The 22,880-nt window shown below is 43.2% G+C and overlaps 1 protein-coding gene across 2 annotated transcripts in view; it reads right to left on the bottom strand.

Moving 5' to 3' along the window:
- The window catches only part of MTM1 (myotubularin 1), a 45,712-nt gene extending 36,423 nt beyond the window's left edge, over positions 1-9,289 (bottom strand). For both annotated transcript variants that reach the window (XM_050901727.1, XM_050901728.1), the window contains exons 1-2: positions 9,268-9,289; positions 6,926-7,081 (exon numbers count right to left, since the gene is read on the bottom strand). The gene's annotated coding sequence lies outside the window, so the exon portion shown is untranslated. The remainder of the gene's footprint in view (positions 1-6,925; positions 7,082-9,267) is intronic.
- Between the last annotated feature and the right edge of the window lie 13,591 nt (positions 9,290-22,880).

Genomic DNA, 22,880 nt, shown 5'->3' with positions numbered 1-22,880 from the left:
CAACAGACAAGATTAAGTTCTCATTTAAAAGTACCCATCAAACAATGACACATTCTTAAAGAAGTGGACTCCTCTATATCAAAAGAGCAAACAAGTTTTCAAAAACATTTAAAATGAACATGAAATATTTCCTTTTATAATATTATTTCTTTTTCTGTCAAATTGTAGAAGCAGCTTCTGGCAACCTCCCAAAGTAATATTGCCATGAACAATTCAAAAACATACTCCATCATAGTCTTAAAATAGCTACAACTTTCTCATTATCATGGAGCAGCAGTAGTCCTTCCACAGAGGGAAAAAAATCTTGCAAGTAGTTTTCCACTGCAAACACATTTTATTCGCCAGTATCACCCATATGTACTTCTATACTTGCACAAAAATTGAAAACCATACAAACCTCACGCTTGTCAGGAGCTGAACAGAAGTACAATTACTCTGCAAATTTAAAACAAGTCGGACAACTTTGTTTATGATATTCTGCAGTTACAAACAGTTAAACATTCTTCCCTGAATCTAGAATAGCAAGGAGACAAAGCAATTTTACTGGATTTAACTTGAACTAATAAACAAAGCTTTGTTAAAGTTACCAGAACTTAATATAGTAACACTACCCAGAAATGTAGGCTCCAATGATCTTACAATAACAATTAAACTACTTGGGATCTGTATTTTCATTAAAGATTATATTTATACTTGTGCTTCCTAGGATTCATGGGAACGGAGGCACAACAACATTTGAAAGGGTAGGCACTGAAGGCCAGATTTTAAGAAGTCAATTCAAGGATCCTATCTGTTCTTTATGAATAAATGCTGACAGACAGAAGCATATGCCCACACAGAAAATCTAAATAAACTTCAAAACATGTAAATAAGCTTTTGAGGGTTAAGAAACCTGAAAAGACCAGCTACTCTTTCCTTACAGTTCTTCACTGCCAACAGGTTAAAGCATGTGTGCAGTGCAGCTTGGAAAGACCACCAAGACTCTTACAAGCCATGTTTAAATTGACAACAGCCTGGTGAAACTAGTTCCCATTTTTTATGATCCAGGAACAAATTAAAGCTCATTTGACATTTTGCTGGTCCTTTTAAGGCTTCATCTTCACACCACAATCACACCAAATAATTTGTAACTATTGTATAACTGAGCCATGGTTGCATCAACCTAAAACCTTTACACATATAAAGAACTAGTTTGTGCCCGAACACAACACAATCTGCATCTGCCAAAGGATTACTACCACAAATATCTGAGATCAGGTAAACTGCATCAAGTAAATTGTGAGCACCACTTTCCAGATATTTAATATTTTTGACCCTCCATCACTGGATTAAAACTTTGGAAAAAAACACTTTCAAATTTGTACCTATATCAATCATTTGGAGCAACAACAATTTTGACAATACTTAATGTAAAATGAAGTTTTTAACTTTGTATAGTCTATAATGTTCAATATGTTAATCTGGAAAGACTGAGGAAATTAAACTTCTAAATTACCATACACAGAAGACATTTACAGAATATACTGAGTAAGAGGTAAACATGATGAAAAAAACATTAGTGACACATATTACTACAGTTGAATCAGTTATCTTTTTTGTGTGTGTATATATATATATAAAAAAAAAATATATAAGGGCAACAGGATAAGCATGAGAATTATTTGCTTTTACCAGAATCAGATTTATCAATACGGTAAAAATGAACAACAAAGAGTTTGACTGAACGTTTTCTAGAAACATTCCGATTTCTGTCACACATCAATAACCATAACATAAGATAACGCCCAAGTTCTCATAAACCCGCTCCAGATAATGATTTGTGGAAGAATGAAAAAAGTCTGTGCATCTCCAAGGCCTCTCCTAAAGATATTGTTACAAAATTTACTAAGCCCCTTAATTTGCTGTCATAGTAATTCAGAAAACAATTAGAGCACTTCTAAAAAGAGTTACAGTTACAATTGGACAATTATATGACTCTTGAAAGCAATCAGTGCACTGGGTTAATCATTTAAGATCTGCAAGGCATCTGCCAGTCTAGATAAAAATGAAGTTATTTTCATAGTTAGATCTGATACCAAATAAGGAATTATTTCAAAGAGAAGAAAAATAGTATTATATTAGTAAACAACTTTTCACTGCGTTTGAGAGGTAAATGTAAGTTAGTGCAGCTATATAGAAAAAACTACTTGCACCCTCATTTAAGCAGAAGATGCAAAAAAATGAAAAAGCAGGTTTATAATGACAAGGTATGCTGGTGTTACACAGATTGTAGAGTTTTATTTGGTACAGTAACAACCTACAGAGCCAGTATGAATACACTGCCTTGTTTTTTCCCATAACAAAATTAAAAGCATAAAATACAAAGTCCTAAAAACAAAACCACATCTGTCAGCACCACAACTGCACAGAAGAGATAACACTAATACATAGGTTTTCAGAAATAACATATAGAATAGAGCAGAACTCTAGGAATTTCTAAGACAGTAGCAAAATTAAGCTAAGACAACCATGAAGGGAGAAGAAAAAAAAAAAAAGGTATTTCACTCTAAGTATTAAGCAAAAAGGAACATAAATCCTTTAAAAAAATACATATATGGAAAAGCAACAGTCCTAAAGGGTCAAGCCAACACCAGCATCTAAGTTATCATATCAAAGAGTCACCAAAATAATCATCAGCCTCTTTAACACTAGGCAATGAGCATTTAATCTAATGAAGTCGAATAGTCATTCATCCCATTAAAGGTTAATAAAATTTTAGAATTAGATATAAAGATATACAGGGATACGAAACAAGTCACAAGAAAGATCTACATCAATGAAGGCAGTTTTCCAGACATCAGCTGTCCCTAACCAAACAGCACCAATCAACCAAAAAGAAACACAGTCAGACCAAAGTGCCACAACCAACTAATCAAGTCCATAGAAATAAATACATCTCTTTCACACTCATTTAACCAGTTATATTTTAGCACAAAGGAACTATACTCAATAACGGAAACAAAAATAAGGTAGCAGAAGTCTCCAACGTTTAACAAGTCTACAAAAAAAAAGCAGCATAAGGCAGAGCATTCCAGTTTCAAACAGATAGTTAAAAAAAAAAAAGCCACCAAAAAACCCACAGAAAATCCACACCACAGAAATACTTGCTTATATTTATTTCCAAAGGAAATTAAAAAAAAAAACCATAAAAACTTCCTGCAGTAGTGAAAGATACCAATGCCAGGGGTTTTCAGAAGGAAAACTCTATTTTTCTTTTAAATAATCATGGAATCATAGAATAGTTTGGGTTGGAAGGGACCTCTAAAGGTCATCTAGTCCAACCCTCCCTGCAATGAGCAGGGACATCTTCAATTAGATCAGGTTGCTCAGAGCCCCGTCCAGCCTGACCTTGAATGCTTCCAGGGATGGGGCATCTACCACCTCTCTGGGCAACCCGTTCCAGTGTTTCACCACCCTCATCATAAAAAATTTCTTCCTTATATCTAGTCTGACTCTACCCTCTTTTAGTTTAAAACCATTACCCCTTGTCCTGTCGCAACAGGCCCTGCTAAAAAGTTTGTCCCCATCTTTCTTGTAAGCCCCCTTCTAGTACTGAAAGGCTGCAATAAGGTCTCCCCGGAGCCTTCTCTTCTCCACGCTGAGCAACCCCAACTCTCTCAGCCTTTCCTCATAGGAGAGGTGTTCCAGCCCTCTGACCATGAACCATAATGATGTCGCTCATGCTCTCTGACCTGATACATTTAGACTACTTAACTAAAAAACAGATTTTAGCATTTAAAAGTCATACAGTACTGACATCAAAAACATGCCTAGAGCAATGCCAATTCAGACATCACAGTTACATGTATTTACTTGCGGCCAGTAGCAATTACCTGTCACTTGTTATGCAACTGATGGCAAACAGAAAGAAAGGAAAACTGACTTACCTGTGAAATGTAAGTATCATTTAAACAGGAAGAGGCTCTATTAAAACACTTAAGAAAGCACTTACGATTTCTTACCTTCATAGTTCAAGGGCAAATCATACCTATGATGCACATCAACAAACCACCTTTGCATACCAAGTCATAAGCTTCTACCTGCACTTATTCCAGAGTGCATCTTTGGAGTCAACATGGATTGCTAGATCACGGCATCTCCTATTTCTTCTTTACCATCACAGTTACAGGGTGTAAAATCCTTCCAAGTGTAACCTCTTAGTAATGGAGCCTGCAGTCCCTACCTTTCCTCAAGTGGATCCTCATGATTCTACTGATCTGAGACTGGATTATGCCACTAGTGGGTCTTCTCCCTTAATGTCTAAAATTATATTCCCCATTCGCATGTACTTGCTAAATCTACATTTTCCAGGGAAACCATATGAGCTTTCAAGCCTCTTTGAAAGCCTTCTCAATTCAAGCCATAACTAGAACACAAAAAGCATGCCAGCAGTACAAGCCTCAATGGGATACTGTGCATGTAGAATGCAGACTAGTATTTGCCCTTCTGCACTGAAGTTTCCCAGTCAGTTAATCAAATTAACCATTAATGCATTATAAAAAAATCTCTGTATCCTACGAAAAAAGTATCACTTACAAAAAAAACTTGCAATCTGGAGCTACCTGTTTGCTAAACGCCAATTCTCCACCAGGCTTCCCGTCTTTAAGAAAAATGCACTCCAGAATCCCTTATGTTGCCAATTCTCTGCTACACTGTGGACGGCAAGCTGTACAAACTCAACACGGACTGCTGAACCTGTTTGCGAAGAATCAGAAAGATTCTTTGCGAAGAATCCCTCTCCCAGAAAAAGCACGCTCTTGTTCCCTAATGTGCCCTGTATTTGAAAGGGCAAGTCATTGTCCCCAAAGGACTCAATATGAACAAGTGCAAACAAACAAAAGTTCACAACAGTCAAGTGATTGCTAATTCAGCAAACAAATTAGAAGTGTGCCACTCGCCTGCCCACTCCTATTTTATAGGCTCACTATACCAGGTAGTTTTGAAGATATTAGAAGGAAGACCTTGCACTAACAAAAAATAATATCCTGACAATGAAGTTCTACAAATGGCAGCAAGTAGCAACAGCTTGGTAGAAAGTTTGACAAATATTTTCTCAGTGCCACCACATCCTATGCACTTCTGTGTATATGCTTCTTTAAAAAGAAAAAAAAAAAACAAAACAAAAAACCCAAACCAACCTTGTAGCTTGTACATGGAAGCCAGGTATTGAATAAATAATAGCTGGAGGGAGTAAAAAAATCTTCAGTTCTGTCCTGATTGATATTTCTCCTGTCTCCGTTTGAAGGTTCTCTTTTACTGTCTTAACTTCCCATAGAATTTGACTCCCACCCTATTTTCAAAGTAAACCACAACTTCCAACAAGACCTAACATAAAAGTTTGTAACATTACTTTTTCTAATTATCAACCCAATTGCTTCCTCCTTTCAAACTATATTGAAAATGTAGCTTAAGGTGATATCCCTGGCTTTTATCCTGGCAAGCTTTCTTGTAAGAGAATTACAAGCTTTCTCACAAAGAGAGATGATACAGTAGGACACCTGCCATCATGGACGCTAAGTACTTATCTGCTGATGGACTCTGATCTGTTAGTTAGTATTTCTCATGCTTTATATCACAGTAACAAGGAAAAGCAGCACCTACTGCAGTGGTAATAAATATAATTATTTTCTAAGGCCTGTTTTCTAGCAATTGTCAGAGGTCTATTCCTTGCAACTGATGCTAATAATTATTCTGTCCACTTGTACTCTGTTATTGCTTCTCCTGTATTTGTTCTATGTGTAATATCTTTCTCTTGCCATGATCATCTATTTTCCTGACTTTTTCTTAATATTTACTCTGGTAACTGAGTTCTAAAGTGGAAGTTTAGTCATGTGAGTGGATCAAAGAAAGGAGCAGTTTTCCCTCTATGCATGTAGCCCTGTACAGCAAGTAGCTGTTAAATCTAGCTAGATTAGGTGGCATGACAGAAGTGAGTGGGTTTTTTTTAGGAACCATTTGTCACATTACCTCTAGAATCAGCATTACATCTGTAGGAAACCTATGCCTGAAGGCTGATCCGTGGCTTTCTAAACCCACCCAGTCTATTTTCTCTACTCTGCATCCCCTGCAGGGAATGTATACCTCCCACATTGTCAAAAGCTGATGCAGTTGACAGGAAAGCCTATGGGATAGCAAATACAGCTTCAAAGTTTTCTATTAAGAAAGCCTTCAGTTGCTCTCTGCTCATTCTTCTTGAAAGATATCCCCTTAGGCCACTGTAGTTCTATTGCTAAAGATTTAACTGATGATTCCACAAGAGAAATGGAAATTGTATCTGTTATATAATGGTATACTGTATTAAAAAAAAATGACACTGTAACAGTTAAAATGACATCCCCTACTCAGGGTTTCCTCCAACTTTCCTTTGAGAACATGTACAACCGATGCATCAGACTCATCCTCTTTCGTCTGCTGTGTTTAGTTCCTTCTTCCACTACCTGAATTGCTTCTCTGAATACACATAATACCACGGAGAAAGTACCATTCTGAGTTTGTCTCTGTTTAAAAAGAAGTAGACTAAGGACTATGATGAAGTCATCCACAAACCATTCTTTGCTTCAGTCCGTAAGAAAGGGGAGATTGGGACTATCCTGCCTAAGTCATTCATGGGGCAGCACCATACTTTTGGGTGCACTCTCTTTCGAGTAACAGGCAGGTACTTTGCCAGGCACAGAAAGTTTGGTACTTCTGTATTCCACACTTGCCTATGTATGTTATGCATTAATGGGTTCAGTCACATCACACAGAGTCTCTGGCATACAGCCTTTCCATTCATTACATGCAACAACCCCGCAAAGAGGTTTCACACCAATTACTTAAATGCTGTTGAAAAACACACACCCCATCTTAGACAAAAGTGTAACCCAGTCTACTTGAAAAGACTTACTTTTGTTTTCTCTTGCTCAGAAGCCTCCAGGTTTAATAACTCATTTCAGTTGTAGAAAATATAGAGACGCCCACTTCAGTGTGAGGTGAGAGGACAACAGTGTGTTCATTCCTTCAACTTTCAAACAACATTTGACTTTTGTGCTGTAGCTGGCCCCTGACAGGAATGGAACAGGTAGGAAGACAGACAGTTAGCACTGCCAGAGTATTTCAATTGACATTACTTTTTAAAAAACTTCAGAAAGGAAGCAAAACCCCAGAATAGTTGCTACTAAAAACATTCTGGAAAAAGGAAACAAACAGTACTAGTTCTTTTTATGTTTTATCTTGTGTCAGGAGGTTTGGCATCAAGTAGTTGGAAGTGAGAAGAACTTTCTCTTCTAAAACTTTAAGATAGGTTAAGATAGGTTTTGAAATGTTTCTAATGTGTAAGTCTTAGGCAGACTTTTAACCATGCTTATGTTCCCCTTACATATTTGGGCATCTTTCTGCACACAGTTAAGCATTTCCTCTCTCATCCTTTCCCAAAGAATACTACCATTTATTTGTTTCTTTTCCAAAATACATTCAGGAATGACTTTCATATGAAAGCTGCTATGTAATTTGGCAGTCAGAAGGAACAGACCATGAAACAAAACTTATTTTTACCTGATTCAAGTTCTTAGAAAAATTAGTATGTTGTGTCCTTTAAAAGAACACACACAATATTAAAGATTTACAGTTATTTCTCATTAATTTAGTCTTGCATTCTAAATTAACTATTGTGAGTTAACACTGTAACTCTATGTACCAGGAATACATTAACACCAGAGTTTGCTCAACCTCAACGATGCTACAAGCTCGTCTTTTTGGCAAGTGCGTCTTTTGGAAGTTTCCTTCTGACCAAGCATAGAATGATAAACAGTGCAAAAAGGGAAAATTCTACATTTTATTGAAAATACCTCTATATGTCATCTCTTGTAACGTTTGTCACACAATGAAGCTACATACAGCCCCAAAAGTTCTGTGTGTTAGGGCTCGTTGCACTTACCAGCTTTGTTAATAACTGTACAGCCTAACTTTTTTAACCACCTAAACCACAAATTAACATTAAAAAGAAAACTATAGCAGGAAAGAGGTTCTGGTTTTGCACAGTGCTAATCCTGTACCATGAGATATCTGCCCTTCAAATCTGGTTAATGATAAACAAATATATGAGTGCTAGCAAGCAATGAGCACAATACTGCCCCAAAACAGGTATTATGCAGTACAGCCAAGGTACTTTTTAAACATACATAGTTTTGATCAGTACCTATCGTGACAAGTCAATGTACAGGCCAACTGCAAAAGACTTAACGTACACAGTTTTAAAAGTGAATTTGCCTATGTTGCTTTCTATAGTATCAAGAAAAATGGGGCTTTCTGTGAAAAGAAAAAAAGCTAATACCCTTCTTATGCTCTTAATTACATGTACATCTGAAAAAAAACCCACAAACAAACCAATCAAAAACCACCACTCACACACAGTAGGAATTATGCTTTTTGACTGCCATAGCACAAAGACCAGCAAGCAGAAACAGTCCATCATCTTCAAGAGTCATTTCTTATTTTAAATCAACTGAAAACGTTTGCTCTGAAATGGAAGGTTTCAGCTTTTCAGCCGTGAACACTGAAAGAAGTCACATGCTTCAGAACCAAATTTAAGCCAGTCAGAAATGAATACTCCAGTGGCTTAAAAGTCTGAAAGCGAATCAAGAGCACTCGGAATATTCTCATATCACAGGAGAGAATTTCTTTCTACAGGAAAGGCAAACATTACAGTTCAAAGGTGTCTCTGCTAAGCCACGACGCTGGGCTATGCACTTCAGCAACGTCTCGCTTCCAGACTGATTCAGCACATCAGGGCGTGAGTCAGGAGAAGCCGGAGCCGAACAGCAACAAGCCGCCTCAGCACCCGAGTCCCACCGGCCGCAGGGCCCCGCCGGCCGCTCCGCGGCTGGCAGCCACAGGTGACTCCCGGCAGGCGGGCGGGCAGGCACCGCGGCCCGCCGGGGATGCGGGGCTCCCAAAGCGCTCGGGACGGCGAGGGCGGCCCTCACAAAAGCCTCCAGCAACCCCCAGACCACCCCGGGAGGCGAAGAGGCGAGCGACGGGGGACGCGAGGCGTGCCGTGCCCTGAGGGAGAGGGGCTGGGCCGGAGGGAAGGCCCGGGCCGGCAGCAGCCCCTGCCCGGGCATACCGGCGGGGGGACGGGGACGGGAGGAAAGGATCCCCGGCGCGGGGAGGGGCTGGGGGGCGCGGAGGACAGGGGCGCAGCCCGCCGAGGCAGCCCCGCCGCCCAACCCGGGCCCCGCGGACACTCACCGCGACGCGGCCGCCGTCGCCGTCGCGGGCCCGAGTGCGGCGCCGAGCGCGCCCCGCCCCGCCTCGCCCCGCCCCGCGCGGGCCCACCTCGCCCGCTCACGTGACGGGCCGGCGCCCGCTCCACCCCGCGGGAAGCCTCCGCCGCGCGGTGCCTGCCGGGAGATGTAGGCCGCGGGGCCTGCCGGGAGTTGTAGTCCTAAGGGGCGGTGCTCGGGGCCGAGGGGCGGTGGCGGGAAACAGCCGCCTGAGGCGGGTACGGGGGGAGCGGGTGGCGCGTGGGGAAGCCCTTCGCGCGCGGCCGCGCGGGGCCGTGCGCGGCTCGGGGCTGTTAGCAGCGGCGTGCGCTGCCAAGCAGAGCGTTCCTGAGTGGAACGGCCGGGAAAAGAGGAGGGAAGGGAGGGAAAACACGGGACATGCGTCCAGGATAAAGCAGATCCCGTTGGTGGATCGATGGCCGTTAACGGTCAGAGGCGTCCCAGCAGCCCAAGCCTTCCGGATGCTCCCTGACTACAAATGAAAACTGATAGGAAGTAAAAGAATTGGTGATGCAGGTGCCAGGAGGAGTATTCGTGTAAGATTAAAAGAAATAATAATCCTTTATAAAATGGCCCGTTGCTGCCGCACAAAAAGCGGCTGCGGACATCTAGAGGGCAAGGTGGTGATTCGGGGACCCTTTGCTGTCTGATGCTATGTGCTCTCAGGATAAGGGGATTTGTGATATTCTAGAACATTTTTGATGTTATGAAATGTATTTCTGAGTTACAAAACAACTGCGTCCAGCTTCTCTGGTGGTGTGGCCGGCCCTAACTTGTTCCCCTGTCAGTGGAGGGACAACGCCTCTCCCTGCTCCCAGGACCAGATACTACAGAGGAGCTGGTCAAAGAAAAAAAATAAAGAAAACAACATAAACCAAAAGTAACCTTGGGCTCTTTCATGATCCCAAGCGACTGGGAGCTTCATACTCGGTTTAGCCCAGATCTCGCAGCTCCAGCAGTGCCCGCCTCACACCGGCGCGGTGCCGGCGCTAGCTCCTTTGGCAGGAAGATCGTCACCTGCCAGTCTGCAAGCGGCATACCAACAACCATCGCCTCTGCTTTTCCGTATCTTCCTGAAAAAGTCTTTCTCCAGTTTAATTTTGCCAGTCATTTGTTGCCTATGAAGAAATAGTTACACCATCTGAAGAGCCAACTCTGAGCTAAAGGCGCTTTGAGGTGAACCATGCATTTGTACCAGACAAGACGTACTTTCAGAAGGAGCCACAAGACAATCATTTTAAAATTAATTTTATTCATTACTTTTAGGTGTCTCCTTTACTATCAACAATTTACATCTGGAATTCCAAAAACTTTAGAAAATCAAAACCAAAAAAACACAAGGGAATTGGGCTGGTGCCTCTTAGGATGGAAAAAATGTTTCTGGAGTAAAAAATACTTTTCTACAATAAGCCTGGAACTGTGTGTTTCATAAGCAGCAGAAGCCAGCAGTGAGCAAAAGGAGATGAAATGTTAGTTCACCTCCCTCACACAGGCAATCTTGTCTGTTGTCTTCTGGTATGATACGCCTTTGCTTCTGACATCATCCTTTCAGTAAAGACTAGCTAGAAAATTCACTGATGCAATTTTGAAGTCTTGCTTTGATTGATTCCAGTGTGGTATTTCCAACTGTAAATCATAAATCAATGTGTTGGTTTACATATATACATTTATATGTATAGGTATACATTTATTGGTCTGTACACACAGAGGATCCTTCTTATTTGACCATTCATTCAAGGTTTCATTCAGATCACATTTTAAAGCTTTTCTCTGACATCATGAAAACTAGAAAGATTTTTTTTTTTTGCCTTGCTCATTTCTGACACTTCATGGCTCAGATCACTAAAAGTGCTCTCCACAAACGCTCTCATCAATTTCTTTCCATCAATTTTGCCCTAGATCTTTTCCAGCCTGGCTTATGCCCCTTGCATTTCTTTAAAAAGACAAAGTCTCAAACAGCCTCTTGCTCGTAAGATCTTTAATGATCACAACTGTTATTCCACCCTAATCTGTCAAGTGAAATAAATATTCTGCACCCTTGTTTGGTGGCTGTCCTCTCCCTTTTTTTCCTCCTACATTTCTAACCCACCTACTGGCGCATCTTTGAGGGGCTTTTTCTTACATGCCTTCCAGCTTCCAGTAGATATTAACCAGGCCTTTCCCCTTGGATCGCTCCTCTAGTCACTCTACATTTTATCCCCAGATAATGTGTACTACAACCACAGTTCAAACAACAATTTCCACTCAGATTTTTCACAGCTGTACCTCTTCACTGCAGACTGGCATGCTTTCCTAACTAAACTCTTGGCTTGTTGTCTCTACTACCTTCTTATGACCGTTCAGTGGGACTTCACCTTCTGCTGCACACAGTCACAAACACCCCGTGAGTCCCACACCTGCATGGTCAGACGCCCGAAGATGATGTGAACTGGAAGAAATGTGCTTAAGAGTCACCTGACTGATGATTCACCTGATGGCTATTTGGATCTGCGAGAGCATACGTTATTAAAGTTTTGTGTGTGAGCGGGGTTCTGGGATGTTTAGGCTGTCTCTGTATTTCTGAGCCTGGTCCTCGTTCTTTTGTATTGCAGCATATGGTGCCTGGGTCAGACGGCACACAAATACTCCAGCCTCCAATCCCTGGACCATCTGGATAAAAACTGGTTAATTGACAATCCTAATGTCATTTTAAGCTCAGTACAGTTAAACTAGCTTTGAGTCTTGTCCCACAAGTACTCTCTACTTTATCTATTACACTATTATCTGCCTGTATGTAATCATCTTTGACTCAGACCTTTCCCTAGCCCTTTATGTTCAGACTATGTCTAAATCTGTTCGTATAGCTAAAACTCACATCTTCTCAAATCTCAATTACTGCAACACCCTTTCCTTTGGCCTTGGAAAATATAACCTTGTCTTGCTCATACTTATTGAGAACGCTGCTACAAAGACCATTTTTCTTAGTCTGTCATTTTCACCGTGTTATTCCTCTTTTCATCCCTGTGCTGGCTCAGCCTACTCTATCATGTCGATCCTTACCTATGTGTCTTTACTTTGGAAGGCCTTGGCAGCCTGTCTTCTCCTTACTTGCCATTTCCATTCACTGCTGAGATCTAACTGCAGCTCCAGTCAGCTCATGATGACAGTTTTCACAGCCCACTTGGAATACGTTTAAACAGGTTCTTTTGTGCATTCTTTTGGCTGCCTTTTATTTCCAAGGATCCTATAAACAGCCCAAAAGTTACTGATATTTTTTCTTCAAAACTCTCCTTAAAACTTTTCTTTCCTGTAATGTCTACAATACAATGTCGCATTTCTTTATGCTGCCTCTCCTGCCTGTGTTCCTCAGTTCTCTCATTTCATACTTTGTAAAGCTCTCAGGGCAGGACCGTCCTTTGTGTCGACTCTGATCCATAACAGGGTCTTGTAGCACTATGGTCATGCAAATAATAAATACACATGTGGAACTGAGATGCCAGGGAGAACCTGGGTCTTATGAGATTGATGACAACAAAGTGCAATTTGGGAGCATAACCATACCTGACAATAATATTAACTTGTTTTCCTGCTATTCTGGAGAGTAGGGGCGCAAAACTAAGTGGAGGTGGGGAGTCTGCATCTTTAAATCAAGCCCATAGGTCAAGTTAAAGGTGATTTACATCCATCTACCTCGCAACAATTTTCGCTTGGTTATAGTTGCTGTTGTGACAGATAAAATGGAAAAGACAATGTAGTGTTAAACATATCATACATACACAGGTATGTCTGTATGCTGACGTGTACATTTTTTTCTCCTTGCATGAGTTAGATATTAGAAAAGCTATGGTATATCAGTGATTCTTTTGCTTTTCTAGCACTGTGCCACTTACACCCTTTGTTTCCTGTTATTGTCCTTTGTTTGCTAACTTGATGTTTATTTTTGTCTCTGCTAAATAAAGACTGCCAGATTTAATTCTTTTAAGCTGTACTTTAAGACCTCTTTAACCTATTTCTATCTAGCTTTTCTCTCAATTAGCCTAATCATTTCTTTATCAAGTAACATGTTACCAAATAAAACACCTATAGCACCCTAAAAAAAAAATCTGCCCCTTGCTGCTTGACTCACAATAGCAATAAGGTGAGTTATATAAGAGGCTCGTCGTATTTCTGGATCCTGCGACTCCCAAGGGCTGGAAATAGCAATTGTGTTTTGGGAACCATTTTCAGAAACACTGACTGAATGTACATACTTGTTATTGTGAAATCAGGCAGATGCTAGCTTTCAGATACCTAGGTTTTGCGTGCACAGTACTGCTGTCACCAAAACCTGGCACATGGCAACTGAAGCATACATATACATATATATACACACATATATATATACACATACATCTGCTGTGACTAGTAGACAGATACCTCCTATTAGATGCTGATTCTTTGTCTTCAAAGACAGAGAAAATTAATATCAGGTACTTGCTGATTCTATATTTAGGTAGAAAAGAACCCATTATTTTCTCCATGCAAATATTAGAAGCAGTTAGTATGTTTTATTTGAGAAATAGCTGCATTTCACAGGAAGGCAAACTCATTCTCACATGTATCATACCTAATTTGCATAGTAAGTAAAAGGTTTTAAGAGAACTGGAATGAATTTGGATGAAAAGAGCCAAACAAATGGAAGTTAGTAATATCCACTGAATTACCAGGACTGTTAGTGGAATTAATTTTAGTACCATCAGAACAATGCCCCAAATTAAGAGAAATAGAAGAAAATGCTCTTAAATTAAATAGCACACAAAGGAATAAGCTTCCAGTACACTTAAATGTAAATTGCAATAGAAAGTTACCTGTTAAATGTGTAGATACAGCTCACAGAACAGAAGGACCTTTTAGACTAATACCTGTTAAGTGCTTTGCTTTTGCTCTGTGCTCTGAAGTTCTCTGAAGGGCTGAGGTTTCGTTCAAATCCCGAAAGAACTCCAGTGACACAGGGCGGCTGAGACTGCAGCAGTGAAGTGGATAAAGTTAAAATACCTTGTAAAAGCATAGCACCTGGGCATCAAACAGTTTTATCAGTGTAAAAAAACTGTGTAAGATGGACCCCCCCAACACCCTCCTTCTATCGTCAAGGTCCATGCATGTACAACTTAAACTACAGTAGTGTCTGAATCACTTAAAATTCAGCATGTAAGAGTTATTTTAAGCATCATTTTAAGTATGCCAATGAGCACAACAGAGATCGGCTGTCAAAACAGAGTTAATACATGCTTTATTCAGGAATACTCTTTGTTTTATAGTACAAGAGTCACGGCAGCTGATAGGACAGGAAGGGAAACATTTTCACCAGCATTTACTACTCACAGTGGAATATTTGCACATTTTGAAAACACAGCACAGCCCCTCTCAGCTGTCATCCCCCAATGAAGAGGAGTTAGCTTTAAAATTCGGACAAGCTCCAGGCAGCAGACTGCGGCTGCGGAACGGCGAAGAGTCCTGAGGTCACAGGACCAGCCAGAGAGCCCACAGAATGATCAGCACTGGGAAAGCCCCTCCTCTTTCCTCTTTAGAAATGTGCATCTATTTAGATCAGAACGTATTTTTGCTTGATTTCCATGATAGTATTTGCTGCCATGTTGTCAACAGAAGTGACTGCTTATGCAGGATAGACAATCAATGAGGTGGCAAGCTGTTCCAGGCACCACTACCCACCGGAGCTTTACTGATTTCTCTCTCTAAAGCCCGTTTGATCCATTAATTTGGAAGAAATTCTGCACTCTCAGGTGTTGGTGATGAACTTCACATTGGATTCAGGCCTGTGTCAGCAGAGGCTGCCAGCGCATAGCTAAAGGAATTGAGAATATAGTTTCTTTTGGGTTCTCCAAAGCTCATGCTTTATTGATTTTGGTTTAATTCAAATTTCCCCTGACTATGTTTTGTAGGGAAAATGGATCTAATCTTGTTATTCTAAGGTGTTATTCTTTATAATAAAAAAGAAAACCAACCACCATAGTCAGTTTGCCTAAATATGTCATGGTGGGGAGAAGAGAAACTGGGTTTCAGATGCAATTTTCTTTCCCATTGTTAGAGAAAATTGCCATTTATTGGCAGGATTAAAAACAACTGGCATTCATGGTGTTAGCAGGAATCTCCATTGCAGCAGTCAATGAAGGTTTTTCTCTTAACTCCCATGGGACCGAGGATCATTCCTGTGCGACTGAAAGAGCCATGCTGCTGTGGATCAGCTAGCCTGGCTCATCTTTGCACTCTGGTGAGTAGGAGAAAATCATTTTATTACGAAGCAGAATTTCTTTAGTTGATCTAATGAGTGAAACAAAACCTCTCTCAGCTCTGCGAAATCACTGAGACAAGTGGGGTCTTCAGAAGCCCTGAATATTACATCAGACGCTGCTATAGGTTTCTTCGGACAATTAGCAAAGCTTCAAGCAGCCACCTGAAAGAAGTAATAGCTTTTATTGGAGCTAATGCAGTCATTTCTTCCATGAAGCTTCTTCTGAATAATTCTTGCTGGAAAAATTGTACATGATTTCTTTTCATTTATATTTTAATGCAATTTATTATACAACAGCGACCTCCATTCAGGGTTCAGAAGATCAGAGTACTTACAGTAATCTTCACAGCACTTTGTATCTCCAGCTACAGCTTACATTCACAGCTTGAAAAGAATAAGAAGTTAATGTACCAAATCAGAAAGTCTCTGTGTGGCAGTGTTAATCTCAGTGTTGAGTTATTATTTATTAGTAGTATTATGGTAGCGTCTAGAGACCAGGCCCTCATTGTGTTGGGCACTGCATAAAATACACAAAGAATATATTTGCTCTCTAGAATAGCTCACAGTTTAAGTTTGAGGATGATTTGAGGATGTGGACAAGAGGTACTACAGCTGTCATTACTGCCACAGCCAGAGGCAAAACTCTTTTCGTGCTTCTTGTGGATGCTGACACCAGGAATAAAATTACCTACTGACAGACAATTAAAATGAAAACATTATTCTGGGATCAGACCTCAAGGTGCAAGAAGATGAAAAGAGCCTCCCTGTCTGATTTCACGCCAGGCCAAGCATGGTTGCAGATGGTGTCTTGCTACACTCTTGGGTACATTAGCCATCCATAAGAAGCTCAAGAGGTGTCAGGCGTTTGAGTTTCTAAACCAGTCGATCATGGAGATGTCTGCAACATGAAACAGTGGGTAAAATGGTGAAGCAGTTACATATCCCCGTGAGTTAGAGAGTGCTGGAAAAGCGTGCGCCTGTGATGGTATATCTACACATGGGTTAGCATGTTAGCTTTTGGCATCGCAGCTGGAAATGTGGGCATGTTTTTGGGCTTACACACTGCTAACCATTCCAGGATGCAACGACCTTTTTTTGCTACCTCTAGTAAACAATGTTTGGCTCCTCTCTGTTGAATGCTGTATTCATATCACAACTCACTTATAGCCAGTTTCCTCTGAGAATGAATCTGATGCAATCATTTCTGTGTGTGTCGAGGCACACCCCCCACTACATGATTTTGAACTATTGGTTAATTGTACCGAATTCAAAATACACTAGGGGTCTCAAGATAATTAAGTTTCACAGAGCAGACAGCCAGAGAGAAGGGGGTCACTTTCCAAATACTCACCAGTTCACCTCTTACCGCCTTGGATTCCCATCAATCATTCTTTGCAGCCAGACATGGCAGGCCACAGCTTATCGTCATGTGTGTGAAGGACTATGTGAAGAAAAGAAAAGAAATGTATAGGTGTGTGAGGAGATACAAAAAACCCCAAAAAACCCCAAACAAAACCCAAAAAAGCATACCTTAGTTAAAAAGGCAGAACAGCTATAAATGCCAGATCTGTAAGAAATCACTTCCACTGTTGGGGGAAAAACTGGTCAAGTAACACGTTAAAGCTGAATTGCGAATCCAAGAGCTGATACCCTCTTGGAGCACTCATGTAGCTGAACAGCATGAACTCAGTCTCTGAGCAGCTGCAAATAACCACGATTGCACAATTGCCCACACAAATCGTGAAACACCAACAAAACACTAATTTTCCAGGTAGGTTCAGAGCATGGCCTGAAATTCATTGGCTTAAAAACTCATTTCCCTTTTCAACAAGGGGTTGGGTTCTCAGTCACTCAAGCAGCAAAACTCAGCCTGTTGCAGCCAAGCATTTGCAAGTATTCAGTTTAAATTTTTCTTTGGATACTCAGTCACCCGCCGCAGGCAGTGGGAACTGCTGCTTTTGGCCTGAAAAGGCAGCTGTAGGCTAATCTGCTTTGCGTGGCCTGTGCTGTGCGGGGAGCGGGTGCTGCAGGAGGCTGCTACGGTACCAGGAGGCTCTTTGATCTGGTTGACACACTAAAGCAAAGACATGGGACTAATAATAATACTTGGCACTTTTACAGTCCTAGCTGCTCAAAGCACTTCATCAGTGTTAACCAATTACTCCTCAAACTATCTCTGTGGAAGAGGGACTATCTCAATTTTATGCGTAGGTAAACTGAGGTGCAGAGCATGGCTGGGACACTAGCAGCCTCTGATTTACAGCGACGAGCACACCACTGGGCTAGAAAGCCTCCCCAAGCGAAGGAAAGGGCTCTGCAGAGCAGCAAAGGAGCATCCCATGGCAATCGGCTGTGCAAACCCACCCAACCACACTCTCAGCTCTCCGCTAACAGAGACACCATTACATTTCTGCATGTTCCGGTCTGAGCGCAGGCTCCGGGGGAGGTGACTGTGCCACAGGATTTGGGGAAAGGTCATCCCTGTGCAGAGGGGTCACTTGAGGCTGAAAGTGAAGTCCTAGCCATGAAATCTGGCTCCAGCGCAGTTGTGTGCCCTCTCTCCCTCCCTCTCCCTCCGTCCTTCATTTCAGGTTCGCCCCAGGCGATGTTACATTCACAGCAGTCCCACTTTGGCAACGTGGCCACGGCCAGCGCGGCATTAGAGTGGTAACGTCGCACCCTGCTACCCGGAGCAGCGACCGTCCCCCAGCCCACGCGGGAGGAGCTGTGCTGCGCTGAGGCTAAAGCCGGGCTGCTCCCCATCTGAACGCCTGTCCGCCGTCCCCGCCGCGAACGGGAACCTCCTGCTTCCTCTGGAGATGGATCAAAACTCGGATCCGTCCCTTTTCTCCTGCTGTCTCCCCACAGGTCTTCTTTCCCCTGCTAGCTGTCTGGGTACTTGCTGCATTAGTATTAGTAGCATACTGCTACATTATTTCAACCACAGGTCATACGCCAAAAACCTTAGCAGAGGAAAGATCGGTAGGTTTGAAGCAGAAGTAGGACTCCACCTGCTCTTCAAGATGCGCAGGTGGCACTGGCAAAGAGGTTGTTGGCAGGAATATTGGCCAAGAAGAGTGAACCACTCACGTTTTCACCGTGAGCCCAACCCCTCTGGCAGGGCAAGGTGTGCCGTGTCCCAGAGCTGGGTACAAGGCGCTGAGTAAAGCGAAGAGCTTGCGCAGAAGATAGGTGAAATCAATGGCTCATCCTCCGCTGCCTACTTGCCGGGCTGCATGCTCTCCCCGGCCGGAATGAGCCAACTGGCTCTTGAGGTTGGAAAATTAAGACACCCAGGGGCCTGACTCACAGTCCCATTTTGCCCAAAACAGGCCATACAGAAACAACCAGCTTATCCTCCCAGATCTGTAAAGCAAAGTCCAAACTGGTGCACAGCTACCGACGGTAATACACAACCCACTGGCTGCGAGACGTGGCTGCCGGTCCTGCTTAACTACACTTGAAAAATCCTACTGGTGTCTGCCTGCCTCATTAGGCACTTAAATATCTTTGGGATTCGAGTCCTGAGCCTTTTGTGCCTCACGGTCCCCCGCTGCTAATGGACATCATCAACTATCCTGAAAGGGCACGGGAAAATATATGTATTTATTAAAGATTGAGAGGCTCAAACAGGGGGTTAATGGGAACCGCTTAGGCAAATAGTGTAGCCAGCTAATAGGTGAAAGAGAATAATAATTTATGGGCTGCGAAGAGGAAAGGAACACAGGTCCTGGTCTGCCAGGCAATTCTGTTTCCCCGGCTGCCATACAAAGCCGGCAGGGCTGACAAGGAGCAGTCTGTAAACTTGAAACAAAGCATGTTTCTGCAGCTGCATGGAGTCAAGCACAGCTCTATATTAGCAAAGAAAAAAAGAGATTTCACAACTTTATAGCTTTGGGCTGGTTTCCCCTCAGGGAGTGAAAATAGGCCGGTCTCACCACCTCCTGCTACTGCCCTGGGTCTTGTCTGTCCCAGCCATTCATCAAACACAGCACAGCTCCAGGACGTGAAACCAAGCAGGGTCAGCACTTGGGTCCTTTCGCTCCTTGAAAAGGGATTAAGACAACATCAGAACCATTAAAATGTCCTGTTTTGATACAAATCTGACTTTGAGCTTAAAATGGCATTTCTTTTTTCTTCTCCAGCCAAATTGTTTAAATCTCAGACGTTAAATTGCAGCATCATAAACCTTGGTAAGGACAAAAACAACGTGATGCACAAAACCCAGGAGCTTCTCATTGGTTTCTGGCTCTGACACATGTGAGACCGGCAGCAGGGTTCAGCCACGCAGCAAAGGGCCCTTTGGGCTGTGGAGACAAATCATTGCTGTAGCTGTGGGTTGTTTTGATTAACACATAGCCATGATGCAACCCAGACCACTGTCATGCCAACCTTGAGAAAAAGAGAAAAAGTCCAACCGTCTCTACTTCCTGAGCTCAGGAAAGCACAGAAATCGGGCTCCGTGTCCCCACCATGGGCACGGTCATGCGTGCTTGGCTACACAGAGGGCACACAGCCCAACGCAAACAGCCCAACGCACACAGCCCAACACCAACACACACAGCCCAACGCAGACAGCACGAGCCCTTGTTAGGCAAATGGCTGCCTCGGGCAGAGCAAGGATGAAAGCCAAGTCCCAGACCTGCCGCGTAACGGGAAATGGATCAAGACGTGTATAAAACAGTGTATTTGCTCTGTGCAGTGCTACAAAACCATCGAGTGAGCAGGGAGGGAGCAAAGAAAATGGTTGTGATTAACTACAGCTCTACTGGTTTCAGCCTGGCTGCTTTAATAAGGCGCCTTTCCCTGGTTTTATGCAGGATTGTACACAGGAGGCCTCTTGACCAGCCAGAGTCTTAAGTTCTCAGTAACTCCTGCAGCTGCCAACCAGTACTTGTGTTTTAGCTTGCCCAGGAGAGACCCTTATTGGTATTTAAAACACTTCACTCTCTTCCAGACTCTTCTTTTTTTTTTTAAATTTGCTATATATACAGCAGGGAATAGAAGGTGGAACAGGCACTAATTTAGCATTAAGCACCAAAACCTGAGCTCAGCCTGAAAAGGTGGCTGGGCAGATGTGCCAGGGCCAAGTGTCCCCCCGGGGAGCGTGTGCCACCTGCCCTTCAGTGCAGACACGCGGCAGGAGAGGAGGCAGAGCCGGCGCAGCAGCCAGCCACTCGCCCTCACGCCTTCCCTCGTCCTTGCCTGCCCTGCAGCCAGGTGCCAGCACGGAGCGGGTCCTCTCCCGGGGCCACCCTGCACATCTGCGGAGCCTCTCCCGCAGTGCGGGGCCATCAGGGCAGGACCGGGAGGCAAGTGCCAGCCTCTCGCCAGGTGCTCGCTCCCGCTCCCAGACCGGTGTGATTCAGGGGTTACCCTGCTGCAGGCAGCGGAATAGCTCCTGATTTACAACATCCTACACAAGAGGAGAACTTGACCTTACACTTCAACATCAGTGCAGCTTCCTTTGTTGAAAGCTTCTTAAGAAAGACATGTAATCAATCCTGGAGAGCCACTGAGCAGCAGAGCTCAGGTTCTGCATAAGTCAGGGCTAGGCTGCCCGGGGAAATTGCCTGATCCAGGCTCCCATGACATCTATTCCTAGGCGCTCCCTGCATGCTTTCAAATAGGAATGAGTGTGGTTTTCTGTTTTGCCTTTGTCAAAAATGGGCTGCTTTAGATTAATACCATCCACAAAGAGGATTTTTCCGTAATAAGTCCGACTTACCTATGCTACTAACCTTTCAGACAGACAGGCTTTTAGTGAGCTCAGGTCTTTGGAAATTCTGGCCTTTATAGGCATTCGATGTTATTTTAGAATCTAAGAGGAAAAAGCTTACTGCCTTGCCTCTGTTTTCATGGCCATAATTATGAGGGTAGCCTGGTGACGTAACTTGTTTGGGAAATAAATGATAGCTTTCAACAGCGAGTGCTGTCAGACACTTTGTTCCTTGTAACTATTTTAGAAATCCAAATTCATTTTGCACTTCCACAGCACCAGATGCTGCTCTTATTTATGCTTGTGTAAATCCCATGCTACACCACTGCCTTCAGGAGACCTATTCCGTGTTTACACTGCATGCAAGGCAGCAGAATGGGGCTCGTGGCGTAAGTCTACGTATGCCTTGTGGTGTCAGCTGCTAGTCCAGTAAACACAATGGGAGAACCGTGCAGACGTATTCAGTCTTACTCCCTCACTAGCTGTAACTATTCGCCTTAGTGATACGGACCATGAAAGCAAAGGCAGGATCAGACTTTGGGCATTTTCGCACTTTAAACAGAGAGAAGAAAAAGGGAAGGCAAAGTACAGACAAAGGTATTTTTTGCAGAACAAAATAGACAATTTATTGTGATAGAGGCATTACCTGTTACAGCCTGACACCAACCAGAACTGCAGGGCTAGTGCTCCAGTTGCTGAAGTGTTACCCCACGGTCATCATGCCTTCACCCTGCACACCCCTGCGCTTTGTGCTCCAGCCTGAGCTGCCTGCTGACCTAAGGGAGAGGCAGCAGCCCAGCTCTCGGGCTGCAACCCAAGCAGAGCACTGCCCGTTGCGGTTATGTGCCAACCCCCCCAAGATATGTTTAAGAATCAGCAGTTACAAGGACAACCAGAGATAGCACGGTAATAATACTACTACTTAGTCCTGTTCTTCTTCCAAGCTTGCTACAGTCCTGACTCCTCACAGCACCTCCGTGGCAAGGAAGGATCATCATTCCCTCTTGAGACGTGATGAACTGGGGTACGTAGGGGTGAAAAGCTCTACCAGCTCAAAAGCTAGACAAAAACCCAGAGTGCAAACAAGTGGGTACACAACGCAGGTACAAGATAAACTTTTCCATAAATTCTGTGGGAAACAGTTGGCTTTTGAAGACATCCCCCCACAGCGTTTGTAACCCAAATCCTGCAGAACTGCAAAGCTGAAAGGTGCACTGACACAAACAAAATGAAGACTGAAAAGAGGGCATTTTTGTTATTTTTATTAACATCCTAAAGAAGAGCGTGTGGGCAGTAGCCTTCTCTGCCATCTGTGACTGCCACGCTGCTGACCCGCAGCGGGTCAGGCGCTGCTGGCTCCCAGACCTGTGGTCAGACCCGCTGCTCCATAAAGCAGCGAAGGCCCGGCCGCAGCCAGCGCTGCTCCCTGGCAGGACACAGCTCACGACAGAAAAGCTGCTGAAACGGTGCCAGCTTTCACAGCCAAACAAACTCACCTTTGTCCTCGCCACAGACGTACTCACAGGCATTTCTCCCCCTCTCTGCTGTCTGGAGGCGAGTCGGCATTTCTGTCTCATTCAGACACTCGCCG

Source organism: Gymnogyps californianus, chromosome 9 (genome assembly GCF_018139145.2).
Source record: "Gymnogyps californianus isolate 813 chromosome 9, ASM1813914v2, whole genome shotgun sequence".
Classification (NCBI taxonomy): domain Eukaryota; kingdom Metazoa; phylum Chordata; class Aves; order Accipitriformes; family Cathartidae; genus Gymnogyps; species Gymnogyps californianus.
Note: the sequence above shows the minus strand (reverse complement) of the source record. Positions and strands in the feature narration are given on the sequence as shown.